Source organism: Dasypus novemcinctus, chromosome 27, assembly GCF_030445035.2.
Source record: "Dasypus novemcinctus isolate mDasNov1 chromosome 27, mDasNov1.1.hap2, whole genome shotgun sequence".
NCBI lineage: Eukaryota > Metazoa > Chordata > Mammalia > Cingulata > Dasypodidae > Dasypus > Dasypus novemcinctus.
In genome coordinates this window covers 30,993,579-31,000,986 of record NC_080699.1, presented here as the reverse complement: position 1 = coordinate 31,000,986, position 7,408 = coordinate 30,993,579, and the positions used below count along the sequence as shown (strand labels likewise).

Genomic DNA, 7,408 nt, shown 5'->3' with positions numbered 1-7,408 from the left:
GCACATTTTTAAAATGCTGTCAGTATTTTTGAAGTGACCATAAAATTCACAGTAGGAACCAAATGCTCTTTTGGAAAATATCTGATGTCATTTTATGTAGTACTAAATGTAATTTTCACCCTTATTATAACCTGAGAAACATGTTATTACTCCTGAGATACCTGTTATTACTCTTCTAACCATCCTCTATTAATGCTGATTTGGCAATAAAATGTGGAGTAATAAGGGTCCCCTGAAAATTGAATACACTGGGATGTTGGAGGATCTCAACAGCAGGTAGCAGGTATGGTGTAGCCATTCTCAACTGGGAATATGAATAGTCCGAATAACAAAAGGAGGGGTGGTAAGAAAAACAGAACTAAAGGATAAAAATCAGGAATTTGGTTCTACCTCAAGCTGCATGTACAGTACAGAATGAAGGAATTTCATCAAATCCTGCTTCAAATACCAGTAATGATACTGATAAGAATAAGGATATTTGGATACTACCTGGTACTCATGTGTGCAGGTGAGTGGGCTGCAGTGTTCACATAACCCCAAGAGATAGGGAACTTACCATATTTATCCGGTATAGGAATAAACATTGGTGCCTCTGCAATGTCTACAGAACATCACAAATAGCACAGGTACTTATCTAGAGATACTTTTTTTTTCAATAGGTAAATAACTTTTCAAAGTGAAAAGGAGTGCAAAGAAAAGGAAAAAAAGGAAAGGAAAAACTAAAGCCTAGGTGAACTTTTATAATTATATAACTTAAGTGGAAATCAAGCAGGTTCATAAGGAATGGTCATTTAAGACTAAAGGAGAAGGTTTTAGCAATGCTAAACGTCTAGAAAACAAGCAGGCAAATTGCCAACACTAAAATTCCCAATGACTAAATATTGGGTGGACATTTAAAAAATGGTAAAATAGTAATTAAAGTTATCCCAAAATGTTTCAATCGTCCCTTGATACATCATATCTTAGTTTATGAGGGCAGCTATGACAATTCACACACAATGGGTTGTCTTACCCAACCAGTGTTTATTGCAGCCTGGTTTCGGTGCAACAGAATAAAATCAAGGTCTTAATAAGGCCATGATTTCTCCAGGGGTTTATAATGTTCTGGCAGTATCTTGCTGGCAATCTTGGGGTTTCATAGCTTGTATCTCTGCCTCTGTCACCTTATTTTCCTTCATACTGGTTTATTTTCTGGATATTCTGGTTTTCTTCTTCTACAGACTTCTGGCTTCTCCTGACTGACTGCATCCAATTTTCCTCTACTTTAAGAACCCACCCCTGTGGATTAAAGCCCACACCAATTCAACTTTACCTTATCTAAATATGATCTTCAAAGATTCTACTCACAAATGAGTCCACATCCTAATTAATGATAACATATTCAAAGGTCCATTTAGAAATAGTTTCCCCATCACAGCAATTGGATTAAGCCTGGAATATGTCCTAAAGGTGGGCAGAATTCAATCCCCAACTATAGTCATTGTGAAACATTAATTGTTCTCACAGCTTTAAGGACAGTGGAGAATGACAGCACACTATGGCACCTGAAAAAAATTCAGGGTGAATTACTTATTATTAACTATGTGCTTATTTAGATCCTGGCCTAATAATATATTGCTGGTATCCTTTCTCATACCCAGATTCTCTGAAAAACAGCACCATCAAACATTCTAAATTCATTCTTTTTTATTTTGCAGAATAAGTCAGTTCTGTATTTGAGCCAATCACCTGTAAACTATTCTAACCCTACAAACCTAAATAAAAATAGCAACCCCCCAAAAGAAATTCATGTATCCTCCCAAACAAAGCATAGTCAATTTCAAAACAGAATGTTTTCTCATATTGTATGTCTACTGAAATGAAACAAATAAAATAAAGCAGAAGCAAAGTATACTACTAAGAGGAAGGGACTTAAATCCAAAAACCTAGAATTTACTCCAGGCTTTTTTATTAAGAAGCTGTGTAACTTTAAATGAATCCTTAGCTTCTCTGGATTTCACTTCCCTGTCTAAGCAATAAACATATATTGGCCATCTATTATATATTTGTTTAGGTGTAAATTAAAAATTACCTCATTAAAAAGAGTAGTGCATGGTGTAACATCTACAAAGGGGTTTGCTCTTAATTCTCTTTATGGAATCTTCTATCTTTTGAACCACTGGCATTTGAATGTGCCATAAATCTGCTTAGTAGAGGATGAAAAACTGGAGAACAGATGTAATGTTTGAATCATTCTTCCAACTGACAAGGGTAACCCCTCCAATGACAAAATGTCTCTCTAGTGTTATTTTATTCATTCACTGCAAAGCTAATACTCTGATTCCAGGAAGAAAACAAAAGGAAAGTTCAAACTGATAATAAAATACCTATATAATATAATTCCTTCCTGAATGTTATTTTCAAAAAGGAACAAAAGTTGAGAAGGAGGGAAAAAAAAGTGCAAATGTTATGGAAAAGAAAAAGACCTACTCAAGCGATTATAGAAATAAACTATGGAGAGAAGACTCAAATTTCCTTCATCATTATAAGAAAAAAAAATAGGAAAAAAAAGTTACTACCAAATATTTGTAATTATTTTGAATTATTGTAATTCAAAACACACTTGTCCTGAAAGTACTGACATTTGAGATCCTGTTTATTATGGAAACATCCTCCTACTCAGGGCTTTCTAAGGACAAGTTTAACATCGTTTTTCCTTAAGCAGTAGATTAAGGGGTTCATCACAGGAACCACGGTGGTATAAAAGACAGAGGAAATCTTTCCCTCATCAATAGGCAATTCAGAAGATGGCTGGAGATACATAAATGAACCTGATCCAAAGAACAGAGATACAGCATTATGTGTGAACTGCAGGTGCTGAAGGCTTTGGACCTGCCCTCAGTGGAACGGATATGGAGGATGTTGCAAAGAATGAAACCGTAAGAGGTAAAGATGGTGATAATGGGCACAAACATATTGATGCTTGCTACAATGAACAATACCAGCTCACTGACGTAGGTGCTCATGCAGGAGAGCTGGAGCACAGGGAGGATGTCACAAAAATAATGATTAATGGTATTGGCATCACAGAAATACCTCAGCATGCATCCTATGTGGACCATAGCACTAGAAAATGCCATCAAATATGAAACAAAAATAAGGTAGGAGCCCACTTTAGGGGACATGGCAATGTTACACAAGAGTGGGTTACAGATGGCCACGTAGTGATCACAGGCCATTGATGTCAGCACATAGCACTCAGAGATGATAAAAAAGCAGAAGTTGAGCTATGCCATGCATCCCTGGTAGGAGATAATATTCTTCTTTGATAAAAAGTTAAGGAGCATTTTGGGGGTCAAAACAAGAATGACAGAGGTCACTGAAGCACAAGTTAAAGAGGAAAAAGTACATGGGGTTGTGAAGATCAGAATTCAGTCCAGTTAAAGTTATCAAGCCCAGGTTTCCCAGCATGGTGAACACATACATTGTTAGAAACAGGAAGAACAGCGGGAGTTGGAGGTCTGGGTGTTCTGTTAACCCAACCAGTATGAATTCAGTCACAGGAGTCATTTCTAGGAGTCATTCTTGTCTGGGGTATCTATGGAATAAGAAACAGCATTTGATTAGAGGCAACCCATATCTTCCTACATTATCTCCTCCCATGGGAGTACCTGAGACTTTTACAACATGAACACATAGACTCTGCCTTTACCCCTGATATCAAGTGACCAGGCCCGCAGGTCAAACGAACCGGCACCTGAAAGAGGGAGTGGGAATTGGGGGACAAGAGGCGAGAGAAATGGAGACAAGACAGGATTCTGATCAAGTCTCTGTTTATTGAGGGTAGAGCATCAGAATATATACTAAGGGGAGGGTATTAGCAGGGGGTGATAGGCTGATGAAGCGGCTCTTCCATATAAGGCAATAAAATGCTGTTACACCACTTGCTATAGGTTGCGAGTCTTCAATGCTAGTCATGGCTTCAACATCTTGTTGCGCAGGCGCGACACTTTTTGCCCGGGAAACTGGGGAAAGGGGAAGAAGAAGGCGGAAGCACAGGGGTGGAGTAGGCGTACTTATGAAAACTGCCATGTTGCTGGAGACCGCAAATGCACGTAGCTCCGGGCGGCTCCCCACAATCAAGGAACACAGATTTCCCAGTATTAGTCCTTAAAACTAAATACAATAAAAAGCATGTACTAATTAACCTAATATGTGAAAATTAGAGCTGTCACATGAAAATATAACTGCTGAAAAAAACAAGGGAGAAGAGAAAAGCAACATGGATGAGGACAATCATTTTCTCTCATTACATCAAATCATTATTTACCTAAGGACCCCTTCACCAGTAAGATCTGAAATAGAGGCACCAGGAATCTGGAGCTGCTGTCTCATGCAGATTAGACCCTCGTTGAGTGGAAACCATGAATAATGTTTCCAGATCCAAATAAGGAACCAGATTATTATAGGAGATGATTAATAACTGCCCAAAGTCACATTCACTCACAACAGTCAACTCAGAGTTCCCTCTATGGAGAGAGAACTTACTCTGTGAGATGGAGGAACCATAAGGCACTGAATCTCTGAACTTTCTCTGCTGCCCCTCAAACAGATTCTTCCACTATTTTTCCTTGAGTGGAAGGGCTATAGAAAATGAGAGAGAAAGTGGGGTGTCTTAATCTCTTAAATACCATCTCAAAATAAGGCAGACATAATATAAATAAAATTCAGAAACTCACCCTCCTTTACACAAGAAATCTGTTTTTCTTGATCTCTGTTATTCCACCCTCAAGCACTGGAATGGGAATTTTGAAGCTCTAAGAGTGATTTCTTTGAATTTAAGAGCACACAGACCAGAAAATTTCCAATATCCTAAAAATCATCCTGCACCACAGATCACAATTTGGCATTTTAAATTTGATTTCTCTCAAGCAGTCCAATAAAAAAAAAAAAGTGCTTTCTTTAATATTATCGCATTTTCCTCTTGATAAGCCCCAAAGATTTAACTGAGTACAATGATATAATGAATTTGCTTATAAAGAAGTGAAAATCTTGCTCAGACTCTTCTCCAGGGTACAGGCTCTATGTGTAATAGGGAAATAAGGAATATGTAAATAGGGAATATTTACACCCTGGACCGTATTACGTTTTTAGTTCTTTAGGGACTAAGTATTTTTCTCAAATTTTCATTGCCCTCTAGGGATTTTACCTCCCCATGGCTGAGCTAAGGAGAAATTCCATACCCACACTATCTTGTCTCTGAAGGGAAATATGTATAGTGTATCATTTCTTTCCATCTTTTTTATGTCTGTATAGTCGCACCACTCCGTACATTCAAAAATCATTGTGTTGGCTACTTTAAATTGGCAGATTGTATGGAGCTTGATTTATACCTCAATGAAGTTGTATCCCTTAAAAATAATAGAAAATCTTTATTAAAAGATGAAATAAAAGGGATATAAAAAGTATTTTGAAGTTAGTGAAACTATAACTACAACATATGAAAACATGTGTAATATAGTTACTTAAAAAATTTCAGGAATAGCTATGGAACCAAGGTGCTTATATTGGGAAAAAAGAGTGGTCTCAAATCAAACACTTAAGCTTCTTTATATGAAACTAAAAAAGAACTGCAGGTTATACTCAAAATTAGCAGAAAAAATGAACTAAAAATGACAACAGAAAGCAATAAAATATGAAACAGAAACACATTATTTAAAATCAATTAATCTAAAACCTGTCTTTTTAAGTTCATTAGAAATGATAATCCTCTAGCCAGACTGATCAGATAAAAAATGAACATAGACCAAAATTACTAACATGAGAAATAAGAGAGAACATTGTAACTGATCCTATGACGTTAAAAGGAAATTATGGGTCAGGCCCCTACAGCCCTACTGCCCACTGTCCTCTGCCAGCAGCTCAGGCACCTCCTAGGGCTGGAGGTCCATCAGGCAGGAGGAAGAGTGCAGGGAGGGTGTGATGCCAGCAGTGGTGGTGGCAGCGCAGGCTGTGGGACTTCATCTGGGCCAGCCTTGATGCCCATGCGCTAGGAGAACATTTCCACTGCTGCACCAAAGGCACAAGTCTTACTGAGCAGAATTTGGAATTCCTGGAGAACTGCCTTCCTGGAAAGCTGGAAATAATCTCTTTAAATTCCGCCCCTTAGTTTTCCATCATCTTGTGTTTCAGGACAAACATCAAGAAATCATGAACAACTTCAATAATGAGGCATTTCACTGCTTTTCTTGATGAAGGTTTTATCACCAAGGATATTCTGGACCAAAAAATTAATGAAGTTTCTTCAGATGATGATAAAGTTGCCTTCTATGTTGCCGGCCTTGGAAACATTCTAAAGAAATATCTGAGATGGTTAAAAACTCTTTCTCATGTCACCTCCTTCTATGTGGTCAAATGTAATGACAGTAAATACATAGTGAAGACTCTGGCTGCCAGGTCTTCAGGAGACAGGATTTGACTGTACTGCCAAGACTGAAATCCAGCTGGTGCAGAGTCTCGGGGGACCACAAAGAGGATGATCTATGCAAACCCTTACAAACAAGTTTCTCAAATTAAGTATGCTGCCAATAACAGAGTTGAGATGATTACTTTTGATAGCGAAGTCGAGTTGATGGAAGTGGCCAAGGCACATCCAAAGGCAAAGTTAGTCTTGTGGATTGCCACTGATGACTCCAGAGCATTCTGTTGCCTCAATGTTAAATCTGGAGCCACACTCAAAACCAGCAGGCTTCTTTTGGAATGGGCTAAGATGCTTGAAATCGATTTGTCATCGGTGTCAGCTTCTGTGTGGGAAGTGGCTGTACTAATCCTGAAACCTCCATGCAGGCTGTTTCTGATGTCCGCTGTGTCTTTGACCTGGGAGCTGAGGTTGGTTTCAGCATAGATCTACTTGATATTAATGGTGGCTTTCCTGGATCTGACAATGTGAAGCTTAAACTTAAAGAGTTCACCAGCATTAGACATCAATCCAGAATTAGACAAGTATTATCCATTAGGCTCTGGAACAAAAATCATAGCTAAGCTAGGCCAATATTATGTTGCATCAGCTTTCACACTTGCAGTGACTATCACTGCCCCCAAAACTTGTATTTAAGGAACAGACAGGTTCTGATAATGAAGATGGAGTGAACAAACCTTTATGTATCATATGAATGACAGAATATATGGGTCATTTAATTGCATCCTTTATGGTCATGCACACACAAAACCCCTTCTGCAAACCAGATGAGAAGTATTATTCATCTTGCATATGAGGACCCAAATGCAATGGCCTTGATCAGATGGTTGAGAGCCATGACCAGCCAGAAATTCACATGGGCAATTGGATGCTGTTTGAGAAATGGGTGCTTAAGCTGTTGCTGCTGCTTCCACTTTCAATGGGTTCTAAGGCCAATCATCTACTCTGTGA

At 38.3% G+C, this 7,408-nt stretch overlaps 2 pseudogenes; one reads left to right on the top strand and one right to left on the bottom strand.

The window, feature by feature from the left end:
• Positions 1-2,658: 2,658 nt before the first annotated feature.
• Positions 2,659-3,573, bottom strand: LOC131276277 (olfactory receptor 8B3-like; annotated as a pseudogene).
• A 2,632-nt stretch (positions 3,574-6,205) lies between these two features.
• LOC101444406 (ornithine decarboxylase pseudogene) lies at positions 6,206-7,020 on the top strand (annotated as a pseudogene).
• The last annotated feature ends 388 nt before the right edge of the window (positions 7,021-7,408 follow it).